Raw genomic sequence first — 17,275 nt, forward strand, 5'->3', positions numbered from 1 at the left:
ATTGGACGTTTGAATCTGCTTCGTGATATCTGGATTACCAAGCTGATACGTTATTCCCTTTTCGTGGCGGTCGGGCCTCGCGCCCGGTTTACGGCTTCGCAGTTTCACCGATTCGCGAGGACTCAAGAACTCGCCGCAGGAAATCGGCACCAGTTTCCAGGATGAGCCCCGGTGGGAGAACATTTCCGCCGGGGGCTACGGGCTCGAAGCCAGTACCCATCGAAGGAGACGATCGTAACATTAGATCTCTTCCGGTCGAATCTCTGGTGAAACTCCACCTACCGTCTTTCGTGGCGCTCACCATCTATCTTTTTCGCTGACTACGCCCGGTCCACGGCACCGCGACGGACGATTTATAATGGAAATTCCGTGGGTTTCTCGAAACGTGGCGCACAATGGCGTAAAACCATTAGCGGGGGAGACATTAATTGCGCGAGGGTTCACGAGCGCCGTCTCTCGGAACCGTTGCTGTAACGAGCAACGCCGCGTGATCGTTCCTGAACGATTCCTCGACTCATGTTCGAAAGATAGCTGGTTTTCTTTTCTTTTTTCTTTTGTTTTAGCGGCAGCGTGCACCATACGTGTCCTCCGCAGTTTCTGTTGATTCACGGGACCGTCTATTTCCACGCCCACGCGACGTTATCGTATGGACTCAGTCACTGTTTCATCCTCGTATTCAAATAGATTTAAATTTAGCGCATAAATCCCAAGGGGGTGTTTCGTTTCCCTTTGATATACAGAAAAGAGGTTCGCGGCTATTATTATCACATTTCAATTACTCGTAACATTTTCTGTTTATTCTAAAAAATTCGACAGGCTTCGTTTCATTAATTATCCTATCCACCGTCATAGATAGGCGCAACTTCGTACTAATCGACTGCTATAGTCGTTTGGCCGTGGATTTACAGTTTTAGGCGGTCTCGGGACCACCGATTTGCCAACAGCAGACGGAGTTCCTAGATGATTACCCATCCAGCGATAAGCACCATCCCTTAACTGGCCAATGCAGTTCAACTTGGGCAATTAGAGCGAAACCAGTAGTAGAGCAGCTGGCCTAAAGTATGTATAATTGAGTCCTGTAGAATTTTGTAGATATACAGGTGCACGGTAATCGGGGTTCAAGTGAGGTACACGGTCATCATTTCAAGTATCTAATTAATGTTCTTCAAACCTGATTTTATAGTACAATGATGTACCATTGTTCCACAGATTCAATTTATTATTTTACATTAGCGTAGTGATCCTTCGTATTCGAACTTCCTACACCCAACAACGCAATTGCGCAGAGTTTCGGCGCTTGGAACTGCATGCGAGAGAGTTGTTTTCCCCGATTTTCAATCATTTGCATAGGACGTCTATTACATCGCTGTAGCGTCTTGGGAAACAGGAGAACAACGCGCGCAAACTTTGTAACGCGAACCACGATTCACTTAACCAAGTACGGTTTTGCGGTAACGAATTCGTCTTCGAAGAGGGAGAAAGAGGGCGGGAGCAATGGACAAGGGTGGCTCTGAAGAGATAAGTGCAGTTTGGAAGAGGAGAGAGGCTTAGTTGGCAGCAACGCTCTCGCTACAATATCTTCCACGTAAATTTAATGGACCCCACGGTTGTTTGCGAGTACTTAGCGAGCGCGGTTACGCGTTTAGCAACACGTCTCGAATCATCTCGCGTGCTATTGAAAAGCACCGGTAACAACGCCAAACGTTACGCGAATTGCGTTGTTGCGCCGTTTATTTGATAAGTAAACAGTTTCTCGTACACAAAGCGTCGGTTAGCACCACGATGGATTTACTCGACAAACGGTATACCTTTTCAATTAAACATCGTGCGATATTCGATAGTAAATAAATTTTCCATCCAACCACGTACTGGCCAGGCGACCGAACTCTCCGCAGATTTGAAGTTTAATCAATGGAGGTGATTAGGATTAAAATGGCTGATCGTTTGTCATCGTATACGATTTGCAAATGAATTAGTGGTCAATCTTTCGTGTCGATTCAAGTAATCGGTATTTGCTTGGGCCCGTAGTTGACTCGATCGGTAGGTAACCATTGCTAATAATGTAGATTTTGGCTATTTAATTAACGCGATATAAAAATTTCATACACTGTAATATTGTCCTTACGATGAAGTAATTACGATTATATTGACATTTTATATCCGCGTAGTTGTCGATGTTACTTTGACATCGTTATGTATTTTCTCCTTTGTCGCATAATGGATTAAAATAAATGTCGCGACAGCTATTTGTAATTTATTAATTTCATTGCGTCCATTCTGTCTCGTGGATACCGATTAATGTTCGCGACGTAACTCCACTCAGTTCGCCAGAAATTAAATGAAGTTGCAATTGAAATTGCAATTTCGATCACAGCGTTTGTTTTCCACGACTATGGTTGACCTCATAATTTTTTCAGAGAATAGTGGAAAAAAACCGAAATACCCAATACTGTAAAACGGTACTCGTTAGCTTGTAGCTTTTTGAAATCGGTTCGAAAAATAAAAGCTTGCGTTTCCTGTGTTCCATGGCTGTCGATAGCAGCCTTTCGAGAAATATAAGTGTCGGGATTTCAGAGCAAATGTTTTTAAATAACTGAGAGCTAAATGTTTGGTTTTTAGCGTGATTCGTTTGGAAATTTTTAAATCGTGGGAAGGTATTGCAACGTACCCCTTTTCGTTTCGGCCTAGACTCCCCAATCGCAGGGTAGAAATTGCTCGGACCTCGACACGCTCGACTCCGTGACCGAGATCGTTCACAATGCCTGGTATGTGAGTTCTAAATATACGATTCCCTCGTGTTCCATCCTGTTCTCGTCGGTGCGCTGCTTTTCCTGCCTCCGAGTGCCTGCAAGGTTCCATTTGGCGCGCGTTAATTTTGGAACCACATTCGTCCGTTCGTAGGCGGAGGCATGGTATAACTTATTGCCTCTGACACCGTCTTTTTTTTCCTCTACGTTATCCACTTCTTTTACGTGGGTTTACGCGCGTGGATTTCGCGCCCGAGAATTCGTGGAATTCACTCGCGGAGGAGCGGTTTCAAATTGGCCAAAAACATCGAAGAAAGAATTTGTGATTCTATCGAAACAGGTCGTCTTAATGGGACGGACGCAGTTCCTGTCTCTCCATTCTTTCGAATAACTGAGATTTTCCACTGTGCACGTATACATTATCCACGGATATTTTCTTCCCGCGATTACGTCCGCAAGTAATACCATGGCTCGCGGACGGATGACTTACTTTTCATTTTTGTTTCGAGGCCAGCAGCATCTCCAACAAATCCATTGTTACGCTACAGATGTTCCATCGTGCAGTTACTCGAGTCCAGGATTGTTTCGCAAGTTCTCGTAAAACCAACGAAATTCTCGCGTCATTTAAGACCGAAAGATGGAGAGCGGGAGAGAGAGAGAAAAAGAGAGGCTCACCTGTATAACGTCAGTATGTGAATAAACTCTCCGTTTCACCGAGGAAACCCTTCAAACTTAAACTGTTACTTCTAAAAGGGATAAGTCCTCATAGCCGAGCGCCACTGCAAGCGACCGACTTTCTTGTCCCAAGGCGTAGCTTTGGACAGGCGTAGACTCGGAAAACATCCGAGTGCCATTTCTCTCTCACCCGTTACAGCGAAATTCGTGATTAAAAGTACAGTCGTTCACGGCCCAGCCATCACGAGCGTTTAACACTGCCGAATGCGCCGACGAGTGCTGTGCAATTTCCGCCGTGTAGAATAAAAAATTAATTCTCGACGCGGTTACTCCTCCTATTTTCAGAGTTTTCATTTTCCAGCTGAATTCTGAATTTCTTAACGGTACGTTTCGGCTAATCCCTGCGTTTCGCTAGATTCATTTAGCACAAGAACCGCCGACAATCGCTTATTATACGTACATACTCTTGAAGAAGAAAGAAACAATTTATCAATACGTTTTCAGATATCAAAAGTGAACTTGTGCAAACGTTTCTGTGAAATATATTTGTAAAATGGATCACGTAACAAGCTGTATGGTACTCACGTTCTCTGTAGCGTGAAATCGCGTTACAGACATGCCAATCGAAACAATAAAATTATAAAATCGAACCGCTATCTGAAACGTTCAGCACGTCGGGCGATCAATTCATTTTTCTGGTGCCGCGCAAAAAAGGAGCAACGCGTTTATTTATTGTCACGCGTATCCCGCCTACGTCGAGCGCATTGAAAATTTCAAGGGAGAACACCTCTTCCGCGTTATAAGAAATATTTATTAAACGCTTGTCACATATGAAAATTCTTTTCAATTAGGCGCGTAGCGCTATCGCCCCAAAATTCACGAATACACCCTCAGTTTGTACAGCGCCTTGGCGCATAACCCTTTAAGTGCTAACAAATGCGCCCATTCAAACTAAGGGTTTGCGACACAACAATGGCGATTCGGTGTTGGAAACGGAATTGGACCATCGGTTTTCCCAGCCGTATCGGGCTCTTCCAACGAAAGTTTCGCCGGCCCTGGTTCGTATTTCGCGGAATATGCGAACGGACATCTATCGTTTGCTCGTAAAGTTATACAGCCGAGAAATTTATGCGAGTGAAAGTCGAGTTTGGCGAACGGTTACGATAAAACGCACGCGATTTCATTCCCATTTGTCGGGGAATGAAATCCACGTCGACGTCGTACCGATAAACAAACATCGCCGATCGATGCCCGGTTTTATTTCCATGTAAATTTCGCGTCAACGCGCACCCCCCCGCTTAACCTCCCGGCCAACGATATTTCATATTACTTTATTTCACGCCTATTCGTGAAATAAATTTTTATTGGAAACGCGATTCCAAGCCAACTTCCACGACGCGAAGAGGTCAGCAAAAGAGATATCTTTCTGCAACGTTTATATTTCGTTTCCATCGAACAATCGTTGGCTCAACGGTGCGGTGCTTGCGGCGCGACGAAGAGAAACGTCTTTTCCGTTGGAAAGCTGCGTTAGATCCTTCGTCGGAATAATTTCCGATACGGATGTAGAGGAAATTTATTTCCTGCGGCATCTGTTTAATAAAAATCTGGATATTATTCCTCGGGTACGTTGGTTTACTCGTTCGAACAATATTTTGCCACCTATGGGACTAGAACGTTGAATAGCAGGATTACACAGCTGCGGCGAAAGTTGCTAGCAATAACAGTTAATGCAACGAACCCGTGGTACGCGATATTTTTCGTTACCGGTATATCGAGACGAAGTAAATTACATTATCATTGCGACGTTCCCAAGCAGAGTTTTTATTGAATCGGGAACGAGTTCTTTTGAACGGCGATCGCCGCAATTGACGTCTAGGTAATAACGTGCAAACAATAACATCGATTGCAGGCGTCACTGTTCGCTTATCAGAATTATGGTAATGTCTTGCGGTTATTACGATCGTGTTTCGGTGAGTAGCCTGGATTATTTATAGCGAATCGCGTTTTGCGATCGTGCCAAACGTACTAATGCACGCCTAATGCGCACACGCAAATACGATCATTAGGCGAGTTTGCCGAAACGTTCTGCTGTGCAAGAATGAGCGAAATTTGACCAAGAAACAATTATTCCTGTATTACACCATTTCGAGCAATTTTAATAATCGCGACAGGACGACTTATCGTTACCCGCTTATCGAAAATGGAGACTTTTCGCCCGCGGCTAAGCAAATATTTGCTGTCGTCGACAAATTCCTCCGCCTGGTAATCGAATACATGAATCACCTACGCCATCGACTTTGCTGAGTCGAGAAGACGCCGAATTACCGCCATCCGAGCCGATAGTATTAACCGACTTTCACGAGTCCGCGAACGCAAGCAGCGCTTTTCTCCTCTTTCTTCCGAGCCCCGAGACTTCTCGGCGAACAAATGAAATCCTCGTAAAGCTCGAAAGTTTCTCGAGCACGCGGGGGAGCGAACTCGCAAAGACGCATTCGCTTTCCATAAAGGCGCTAGCTTTATGAATCTCGTTCCGACGGTTAAGACTCATGCAAATATTGTGGGAACGATGGATTCGTGGACGAATAATGTCTTCGACAGGGCGATGGTAAAGGCGGGTGACGAACGAGCCCTCCTTAGCGCTCGATAGAAGGGGTGTCGGGGGTTGAATCGAGAATACGTTCCTGCCTAGAGGTCCAAGAATAATGGAATCCGGCATTATCGGAGTATACCTACGTCTCAATAAAGTTTCATCGTAAAACGAAGGAAAAAGAAGTGTGCCGGTCGATAAGCCGGATAATCCTCCCAGAGATGAATGAGCAAGTTCGCTCGCGTCTGCAGGACTTCCGGCTTGAATATGTTTGCTAAATTTACGGAAACGTTCCCAAGTAGTCAGCCTTGGTTGGTTATTGCCACGCGTTCTCCGCGATAATCGGTTTTCGTTTTCTCTGTTATCCTGATGGAATTACTTCTACCTTTCGTAGAGAAATACATTAAGTTACGTGGATTTATGAACACGCAGCTGTGCCCTTACTTGTACATTATACAACGTTGTTTTGTTGTTACAGATCGCTGAACGGAACATTCACCTTGTCGTACTGTGCACCGCTCGAGCACGATGATATCATTTAGATGTCTTCGATCGCGTCGGTTCGGTGCAGCGGTATCCATTGAAGCGGAAAATTAATCTCTCAGCGAGAAGTTACGTATCCATCCGGCCAACGTCGAGGCGATACATACCCGACAAAAGGGATCCCACTGTCCACCGTCTCAGACGGGATCTCCAGCGGTCCACGGGGCCAAGCAGGTATGATAAATCATTCGTTTGAGCCCGCCAAAGCCCCGGTGGATGCACTCTCTTCAGTGCCAAACCCAGTAACATCAATTCCCGGAACTTGCCTCCTTAAAGCTTGATTTAGCCCTGGCGCATTCAACAGCGCAGCCGTAAATGATGCGCCCACTTAAAGGCTTCCCTAGCGTCTTATTGCAAAATTATGAGTAACAGTATCACCGAGTTTCCCGTAATTTCGTACAAGTACGGCAAGGAAACTGAATCCTACCGTGTTTCCATTACTTAGACGCCGTTGCACACGGATGCGAAGCTCGCGTGCGCCCCATATATTCGAAACGTTCGTGGTTAATCGAATGTAAATCGCGTCGGCTTTCGTTGCTATATTTCGGTCATTAGAAATTGTCAAAAAAATTGAGCACGGCCGTATTCGTACGGAATTGAGCAAACATTTAAAATAATTCCATTACGTACACCCTGTCATTGTCTACGGAGAGTATTCGACGTGTGTACTCTGCCTCGCGAATTATTCAAAAGCACCGGAATCGTGTCGAGTGGCGCAAATTAATGTGTCCATCCAATTATGCGATACAAATCCTATCGCGTGGTACAAATTTCAAGCTGTTCTTGAATGTCTGTCCATCATTCGAGTCTACCCCGGTCGATACAGGTTGCATGCCCGAACGAGCTTTCGAGATATAGACTTAAAAAAAAAAAAACACTACCGAGACTCGTAAAAGAATAAGAAAGTTTAGCGAAGCGAAAGTTAAGAGATGTGGCAAGAGAAAGGAAACTCTCTGAGAAATGGAACACACAGGCGTGACGGGAGCTCAACACTACCATAAGTCTAAACGAAGCCATGGTTGTCTAAAATTGTAACTCTCTTTACGAGTCAAAGCGTGATGCAACGACTTGCTGTATCTGAGAAAGAAACAAAGATAGCTCGGGCAAATACTCGCGAGACGCAGGATACGTCTCGAACACGCGATAATCCACGTTATGTAAATCAGGCTTGTTTCAATATTGAACTTACCGCTGAGTAAGTAGATAGGGATCGTTACGCGTCAGACGCGGAGGAGTAAATGCGATACGTGAAGCGCGGTCGCGGAGGAACTACGGCGAGCAAGAGCGTGGAATCGAGAGTCGAGATAAGGTTATCGAAATTGAACATTTTCACTTGAAAATTGATCATCGACCCCGGCCAATTTCATTTTATCTGTCGATTGATTATGAACCGCATCGCGGCGAACGAGAAGTAGATTGCGAGTGGAACAGAAAGGGGATTACAGGAACGCTGTACTCCTTGAAATAGGGGACACAAAGGGGAAGTACTCGGAATTGGTGTAGGAAATCGAGAGGTCGATAGTTCCAGGGACCGGTGGTCGACCTACGTCGATAGTATATCGTACTTTCCACTGTTCTAGATCGTGCGAAATTCCCTTTTTTCTTAGTTTTCTTTTTTCCCATCCAGACATGAAATATTACGACGCCAGCAGCGACAACTCTATTTTTATGACCGGGACGCTCGGCGTGGACTTCCGGTCGAGGGTCCTAAAGCCATTCCATCGTGGCCTCGGCTCGTCCCTCGCTCTTTACGGCCGATTGAAGCCTCCGCGTTCCGTCTGCAACGCTTTCTTATCGTCGCTTCCTCTGAACCGTTAACGCGCAACGTCAGGCCCGCGGGCCATTTCGAATTTCGACACTCTCCGCAACAAATTCAAAAATTATACGACAACTCTAACGGTGAAATTCATCGACAGTTAAAAAGGAATAATTTCTAAAGAGGATTCTGTCCCTGGTGTCACAATTAGCGAACAAGTCACGTTCACGGCCCGAACTCAGCGAACGAGAGATCGTCGTTTGAGACATTGTCGAAATTCGTCGTCCAAGTCGGTTCTGTCCGCGATCGAGCGGTCTCCGCAGGAAATTCCGAGTTTGCGATTTCCTGTTCTCGGCTCGGCCAACGACCGAGAGTCTCGCTCGCGAGCGTAAATTTTGGGCTTTGTGGTCTGGCTTCATCTCGTCGTGCTCAAGCTTCCAGGAAGCATTCGTACGCGATGTACCGTCCTCATCAGCGAATCACACGTGTGAACTGTCCCATTTATCGATACTACCGTACCTGGAATTTGCTTCGGTATTTCCCCCGAAGCCTTCTCTCTCTTCGCGCGATGTAACGAGCAAGAATTGCGAATTACCAATCGGCGCTCTATTGTTCAATAGAATTTGCATTTTATTTAGAGAGAAGCCGAGTTTCGAAATTAGAAGAATTTCAGAAGGCCGAAACGACAGAGCCTTTCTATTATAAATAAGTACGCGCCTATGCATGTTTCGCGATTTGTTTTCATCTTGTTCGCAAGTTCTTCGCGCAGTAAATTTCCCTCCTCCTCTTTCTTCGTTATCATGGTAAAACGAAGATGCGCCCCGTTAAGATAAGTCAACAAATTTTTCACCGAACAGTACTAAAAAGAATCTTTCGCGTTTTTACGAGACCGGGGAACAGAAAGATCGTCTCTTTCGCTTCGTCGCCGCGTTTTTCAGGCAGATCCAACCGATTAATCCTCGCTGGGCGCATCCGATGCTAAATCGCTGAAAATTAGAACGAATTTTCTCTCGCGAAGGCTGGGTCCACTCGTTTCCTCTTATCTTTATTCCGAACCTATAGAGAAACGCTTATTTTTTTTTCTTCGTCTCGCTAGGGTTAAAAACATCATCCATCCCGGTTATTATTCCGCCACTTCTCCGAGATACGTGAATTTAAATTGTCGGCGGTCGGTACAATGGCAAGAAAAAGCGGTGACAGGAGGTACAAAAGGAGCCTGTCGCGTTTATCACGCCGGCATTAGGTCAAAATAGTCGACAGTTTGCCGCGTTAATGCCCGTCGATTTAGTCTCCCTCGTCTTCCACCTGCATCTGTTGCCCATTTCCGTCTACCCGCGCAATTTATTCGCGTAATCTCACGGAACTTAACCCGATCGTATGGCATGATTAATTCCACCACGACGGGAAAGGGGGAACTGGATATCCTGTTCAGGTCTATAGGTTTGTGGATTCGAATTCAAAGACAAGAAAACAAAAGGCGAGATCATTTGATTTCGTGAGTGATTTTTAGTTATAAATTTCTGGAAATTAAAAAGAGCGGTAATTATAGTAGGACTCGATACAATTTGGTTCTATGCAAATTCTTGCACGTGCACGACCAGTCTGTGCGCCAGGCTTCGTTCCCTGGTTCGAATAATAATAGAAAGCTGGGCAAGCTGTTGCCTGAAAAAATATTAGCGGTAAACGTCTCGATAGGTGCACGGAGAATCGACTCAATTTCATAGAAACAGCAATTTGGAGAAATGAAGGGTGGTATGGAACGTTCCAATTTTCTATTCGTCCGAATTTTAATTTACATGTCTGAAAATTTTACTTCCGTAATTTTTTGGGATTTATAGGATCACAAATTGTAGTTGCAAAAACTATCAAAAATTTGATAACCGTTTACCATCAACTTAAGCAATGAAGGATATTCGCTCCCTGAGCGTCGAACTTTCCGCGAATTCGTACCAATAACTAAATTTCCCTGGGAGAGGGAGACGAAATGGAAAAATGTTATCAAACGCGAGAAATTGGCCATGGTTTATAATGAACTTTTTAATGAACTCGCGCAACCAATTTCCTCCCCACTATTTCGTTATTCCCGAATTCGCTCTTCTTTCCATCCTGTTCGACCCAAAACGAAGTTGTCTCACGAAATACGCATTTCACGCCGGAATGATCGCCTTCGTATATTCGCTCGGCTGATTGGCATTGATAATGTCAAACATCGTCGATCGAAGAGCACGTTCCTCGTATATCCGCGGTCAATATGAACAGGTTAATGACTCGCGTACCACCAGATCGAACGAGATTGACCGCTATCGCGTGCTCCGCTGAAGAGCTCAACGATACACTATGGTTTCTGAAACGATAATGAATTCGATATTCTTCGTTAACCAATTTAAGCGATATTTAATCGATAGAAAATTCGTTGAAGGGGGAAAAATCCACGAAAATAGGACGGAAAACATTTTTTGGAGAAATTTAGATCTCTTTACTAAGTGTCCACTAAACTAGATACGAAGAATTGATTCCTAGAAACCACCTTTTACTCAAAATCTCTGCAACGTTGACTGACCATTTCTCCATCGTTGCGTCTCTGCGTCAGCAGAAACTGGTAATTGCACGTATCGATGGTTAAGGACCGTGTAAAGGCTGATTCGATTACGAGTCTCATCTCGTCTTGGAATCCTCCCTCAAATTGAGATGCAATTTGTGCTTAGAGGAGTCTCCATTTCCTCTGGAGGGAATTGCGTGTCGCATTGATGCGGTAGCCAGTTAGCGGCAGACACCGGCTCGCGTTAATCGGATGCAAGTCCCGACTAATGTTCGTCCGTCTCGGTGACGTTATCACAGTCATCGTGCCCACGATGACCATCGGTGCGATTCCAACCATGACGAGGTTGTCCGCAACGTTTCTAATGCGCGAATGACCGTAACGGAGCGAATGGGCGGTCTGATGGTATAGTAGACCGGTAATTAAAGTAACAAGTTTATGTAAATTTAATATAATAAAACTTAGGGATCCTGGAATTATTTACTCAATTCTTTACTTTCTTTCTCCTATCCAGTTTAATTTGTAATAAACTCTAGCTCGAGAGATACCTATTTTCCGTTTCAAAATTTAGAGATTATAGAAACTCTCGAAACATGGTCCTATCACTTTCAGCCCCAGTCTTTAGCCAACGTTAGACGAAACGTAACAGAAGCGTACCGATATTTCTGATCGCTTGCTCATTTGCATAAAGACGGAACTGTAAACAAACGCCTGGTGTTTGCCAGTGTTTTAATTCTGATTAGGATCCCCTCTCCTCGTGGCAGGGAGGCTTAATGAATACCAAGGTATCCATCAAGCTGATTGGAGCCGAGAGCCACGACGTAAGCGGCGATGTAGCAATGGGACAAATATTGAATCCGATTTCCGCTGGCTACTGGAAGAGGAACTCAAGGGGAATTACGGATTGCTCCGAAGCGCAGAAAATACCAAACGCCAGCAAGGCAAAGATGTTTCGACCGAGAAAAGCTTCTTGAAAGGATGCTGCAGAGACTAGAGATAGAGCCACTAGAACCAGCTAAAGGGCCAAATGTTTCTTTTACCGCGAAAACAAAATTAGAGTACTCGTAGTACTTAATTATTTCAAGAGGGAACGAGAGTGAGAAGAGAGATGTTTCCATTTTTAATCATGGAAACATCGAAGAACAAACATTCTAGTGGTCATTAGATGGAGCATAACATACTTCACGATTCCGTAGCGTTGTTCTAGGTGGTAACAGACCGCGGGTGATGCCACTTTTACTAAAGTTTCCCAGTTGCGTGTAAACTCGGCTTAACCGTATTGGCGCGTGACTGTCGCGGAATAATTTCGGAATACATATTCGCGACACGTAATTACCGCGATATACCGTAATGTCTGCACTGTTGCAAATCGAGAAACGGCAAATACGAAATTATTCCAAAGGCTAGCTGGCGGGAGTGTCTGTGGCGATGTATTTACGGCGTCTCGTTTGCGGGGACAATGAGAAATCTGTAATGGACGGTTGAATACGTAATAGGCGGATCCTAGTAGGAAACAAACGAGAAGTCGATTTAATGTGCCCGGAGAACGTAGCCTTTACCTTCTATTTCGCCTTGGCTGGTGAAAAATTGCCGAGAACCGTGGATGGGAGGAAATTAAAGGACAATTCGGACGATGGGAATGAATGCCAGCGACGATAGGACGTAACGTCGTCGTCGCGTCGGTTCGATTACTCTGATATTAAATCTGCAAATTGCTAACTGGGAGTCGAGTGAAAAATATCGGACGTGAGAAGTTGAAATCGTCCTGGTCTCTGTAGGGGAAGCAGAATTCAGTGGAAGTCAGAAGTAACCGTGGCGATGATAGAACGAGCGCCAGCTGGTGGGGTGTGGTTATTAAATAAACCACACGCATTACGCCGCCTCTTTTCTGTCGCTCGGTTTTATGAGCCACCGGGCTCGCAGTCTCCTTGCTCTTCGTGGGTACAGGGAAGAATCTTTTAAAATTAAAGGGCCTCGAGAAACCACCGGGAAAATGAATTCGCTCGACCGTTACGGAATCACGGCGGATATAAAACTTGCGCGAAATTGAAACCTACTGCGAAAATTGTACCACGTTTGAATAATAGGCTTCCCGATGTTGTAGTAGTGCTGTTTTATAGGGAATACGGTACAAGTAAAAAAAAACAGAGTTCTGCTGTCTCTAAATCTTGCTATTCGAATGCAATTTAAAATGCTCTCGCACTGTTTCCGATCTTCTCGTGATCCACAATTACGGGATCAGATTTCCTTTAGGCATTTGTAGAACTTATTTCCGGAGTGGGGTAGGATTTCTTTCGTCTCGTTATTCCGTCAAGGGGCGAGCGTGAGTGTACTCGCGGAGAATACACGCCCGTACTACCTAGCTCACCTAATTGTGGCTCGGATTGTAAATTTACCGTAAGAGCGGTCCGTCACGACGTCAGGTCACTAAACTTGTAGCTGGTAACGACTCCCGCTCCCGCAATATATCTTTCCCAATCGCTCTGGTGGATGATCCACTCCGTGACAGCAAAAGTACCGCTTCTAGCGATTAATTACTCGCGCACCTTGACTGCGCTTGCATTAAGCCCATCCCCAAACCCCTATGCGTGGCAATGGCACACCGGCAGGTAACACGTGCGTATTCCCATCCATCAATCACGCGGTATTCTCGAGGGCCTATTATCGTCGCGCTCGCAACTGATTACCGTGTACCTGGCGCGTTTCGACAGCGTGGCGAAATCCACTCTCGAGACTCGTGACCACGTTGTCCGTACTCCATGTATCGAAAAAGCAGCCAATAAATTTTCGGAGAGAGAATATCTCTCGTAACGTTATTTTTCATCGAAAAACGACGTCTTCCCAAGTATACTTCTGTCACTCATGGCCAAAAGAGGTGGTCCTTTGAGAAGATTTCAATGGTCGCACCATTGGCGAATATCCTACAATATACGAAAGAAGAAATTCAACCACGGGTAATTAAACAACTGGTCCTCGAGTCCCTTTGGCTCGGAACTACTTCTTTCGAGTTGCAGCGCTGCATACAGCCCGTTTGAGAATCCGAGGAGCCAGAGAAAACTCGTTCGTCGACTTGTCGTCGCGGCCTTCTTATTCATCGCGTGCTTCGCTGGCATAGGCGGTCCATCTAACGAGACATGCATTATGTACCAACTTTGCTACCTCTAGAAGGCCCCGGGACGAGGATGGCTGCCGTAGCGAAAACTGAAGGATGAAGAGAGCGAGTTTCCGCCGATGCCGACGAAATATAGTACTCGGTTCTGAATGCACGATGAAGGTGACGCGCGCCGAACTACTTTCTCCTGAGTGTGCCTTCCAGGCAATTCGGATTGCTCTCGAAACGCTCGAGCATCATCTTTCGCGATTGTTGAACCCGCCACCTCACTACTGTTTGAATACGAAACGAGCCGATGCACTGTGTTAGAGTTATTACGACATGTTGACAGAGAAGTTTGAGGACGTTAGAGGATCTCGCGCGAACTATTGTAGCCCAGGGATTCTCAACGGGACAAGGATGTTCAAAAGATTTTAAAGCTTCAACTTCTGAGTGAATCGCGAAAATTCTTTTCTGCTCTGTCGTGTACGATACGAGATATTTGAACGAAAGGCAAGGTTAAGGAGATTAGTAAGAACAATGAAACGAAACTTCGCGTTTCGAGTGTCGTTCCTTCGAGCCACCCCGTGCATTCGCAGAGGTCTCGTCTCTCGAACCTTTGTACGCCGAGGAACGTTTCACGAGCTGTAAATCGCGTTACCGCCGCGCCGGTTCGAGGGAGAAAGGGGGAACTCTGGAAATTGTCAGCGCTCGACAGTCCCTATTAAAATAGAATTTGTTGCGTACGTGAGGCAATAAACCGTTCGGATGAGACGCGTCGACTCGTTCGTGTTTCGTCGCTCTGCATTCGGTTCGAGGCATTAGAATTTTTACACGATATCGTAAATTCGCGCGATTCTGCGCGCGAGCAGGAATTGCGAAGTTGCCGTACCAGCTGTTCCAGCGTCTCCGTGACGTTAAAACAAGAACGGCGCCTTATCAGGAAAGCAATACCAGCGAGACGTATCGCGTCCTGTCTTGAGAGAATACGCAAAGTTTCGTACGAAGTTTCAACGGAGCAACGCGGGTTCCGTGCCGCTAATTAACGAACAAGCTGCACGGCGTCCTGTGGCCCAGCAATTTTGGCAGTTACGTTGAAACGGGCGAGTTGCGCCCATAATCTCCCGGGGAATGCGTTTCAATCTTTCGCCTTTTAAAATTCACTGCTTTTCTGTCTCCGCCTATCGGGCCTGACTATAAAGCCTAATGTTAGTGTCGTGTCTGTTATTAGGCGGGTTATTTTTAAATGGGTCGTCTTTTTAACTGGTTCGAATGAAACTCGTAACGTTCGCAGATGTAAGAGTAAGTAGAAGTAGCGCGAACTGGTCAGACGTTCTAGTCAGCCTTAACGAGTAGCGGTGCTAGTTCGAATCTGTATCTTGAAGGAGATTCGAAACTTTACAGTCTTGGATGTTTCGAATCTCCTCGAACATTATTTTATACCACAATGTCTCGAAACTCTTGATCGATCTTGAAGTCTTGGCGAATCATGAAACTTTTAACGAGTCTCGAACATTTTGCGTAAAAATAAAAACTTATAGATCCCTACAATTTTTCGTTCATATTTCTCTACGAAGTCGAACTTGACAGAACTATTATTGTATATTTTTAATCACTTTCTACCACGCGGTGACGACAGAGAGAATCATCGTTGGGACCAGCCTTTCGACATTGTTCGGTTCTATCTAAACGTTTGTACTCCTGCAATGTGTCTCTCGAGTCTACTAGAGTGTACTGGAGTGACTAGTCTGAAAAAGTCCGTGCAAACCTCTGCAGCGTTTCGATAAGCCATTTGAAGTCCCGAACCAGAACCAACGGTGAAAAATAACTACGAGTCCAGTGGCTGCGACGATTCCGCTAAATCCACAGGGTACTGTCGATTGTACGTAAAAATTGCAGCAAACACGCCTTGGCCGTATTAAAGTGGATGCAGTCAACTAGGATTTAAAAGGGAACTCGTTTCTAACAACGCGTTATCCGTCCAGTCGGTATTCCGTGTCAGAAGTGTCTGCGCGGTAATAACGACAGGGGTGTTTCAAGCTGATGCGATAAAGCTCCTTTGTTACCGCGGTGAAGAGTTTCAAGCGCGATTAATGGACCATGGAACGCCTTCATTTTTTTTTTTTTTTTTTTTTTTTGAACGGCATGCTCTTGTTCACGATGTTACCGACTAACTTTTACGGGAAACGTTATCTCTCTTTTGTTGTTCCAGCTCGTCATTGTCATTTTACGCTTTGCGTTAGACGTACTTTCGTGTTCGCGTGCTCGTCGCGTCGATGTGCACAATGGCGGATTAATTATCGTAAACATCTAGCAATCAGGATCCCAAACAGGTATTCTTCGGTATTAATCGGAAAACCATTTAAATGTATTTAATTAATTTGGAAAGGTTGAAAACTTTGATCGGATTATATACATAACTTGAACATTGCCGCTTGATTAGCAACTCAACCATTGGATTGCGGATCCGTGTTACTGCTGAGTCTGATCTAAAGTTTGCTCTTGTAGGAAACAGTTTCCAAGTGGAACGCGCATCTAAGGCGAGGCCCGCTAGAAAAGCCTTACTAATGAGTCCTTTAGCGGATCCGGGACGAAACACCGTAAGTTTACGGAATAAAGTTTCCGGGAAGACCACCGCGGTGGTTCGACGCTATCCGTGAATTTTTCTTCTAGTACGAATACGGATGACCCTCGTTAATTCAGAGGGCGTAATTGAGAAGTTAATTACAGGGCGAGGCTTACGCAATATTTCACAGCCCAGTCAGAAATTGCCAGCGTGAAACTTGGCGGGGCAATTCCCGTCGCGTTGACTTTATTTTGCCGTAACAGCTCCGAGGATGAGCTCCCGAGCGATCCAACTTCGCGATAAGCGAGTGAAGACTCGCGTATCAGCTCTCGGTAAGGTGTTCGATTACGGTAGTTCGAAAGTTCGTTGTTCAACGATGGAGAGAGCGAATTGTTCGGCACGCGAAAGATCGAGCGACGGCATGCACGTAAATCCGATTCGTGTGTAGGTGCTGGCTACTTGGCAAAAAGTTTGCAACTTCTCCTTTATCAGCGTCGCTTGGATTGTACGTATTGTTTCTTGGAAACTTGGCCAGTAATCCGCTTTTGTATACTCTCGATCGGCGCGCTTTTCTGGTACACTTTATTCAATCTTCGTCTTTTTGTACGGTGTCGGACGAAATTGCAACTCGTCGCCTAACGCAGGAATTTTCAACGTGACCCATATGATCCACGCTGTATTTCCCGAGAACTATAAGCAAAAAAATTGCACATGTCGATGTGGGTTGCAAAACAAAAAGTAACTGAATCTAGACACAAGGGCAAAGAAACG

The 17,275-nt window shown here is 45.3% G+C and overlaps 1 protein-coding gene and 1 long non-coding RNA gene across 2 annotated transcripts in view; one reads left to right on the forward strand and one right to left on the reverse strand.

Annotated features, from left to right (window-relative positions):
- The window catches only part of LOC128877245 (uncharacterized), a 77,443-nt gene that overhangs the window by 38,229 nt on the left and 21,939 nt on the right, over positions 1-17,275 (reverse strand). The window lies entirely within an intron of this gene.
- The window catches only part of LOC128877261 (uncharacterized), an 85,581-nt gene that overhangs the window by 20,436 nt on the left and 47,870 nt on the right, over positions 1-17,275 (forward strand). The window contains exon 2 of the long non-coding RNA XR_008457223.1: positions 6,488-6,726. This is a non-coding gene — a long non-coding RNA (uncharacterized LOC128877261). The remainder of the gene's footprint in view (positions 1-6,487; positions 6,727-17,275) is intronic.

Source organism: Hylaeus volcanicus, chromosome 5, assembly GCF_026283585.1.
Source record: "Hylaeus volcanicus isolate JK05 chromosome 5, UHH_iyHylVolc1.0_haploid, whole genome shotgun sequence".
NCBI classification, from domain to species: Eukaryota; Metazoa; Arthropoda; class Insecta; order Hymenoptera; family Colletidae; genus Hylaeus; species Hylaeus volcanicus.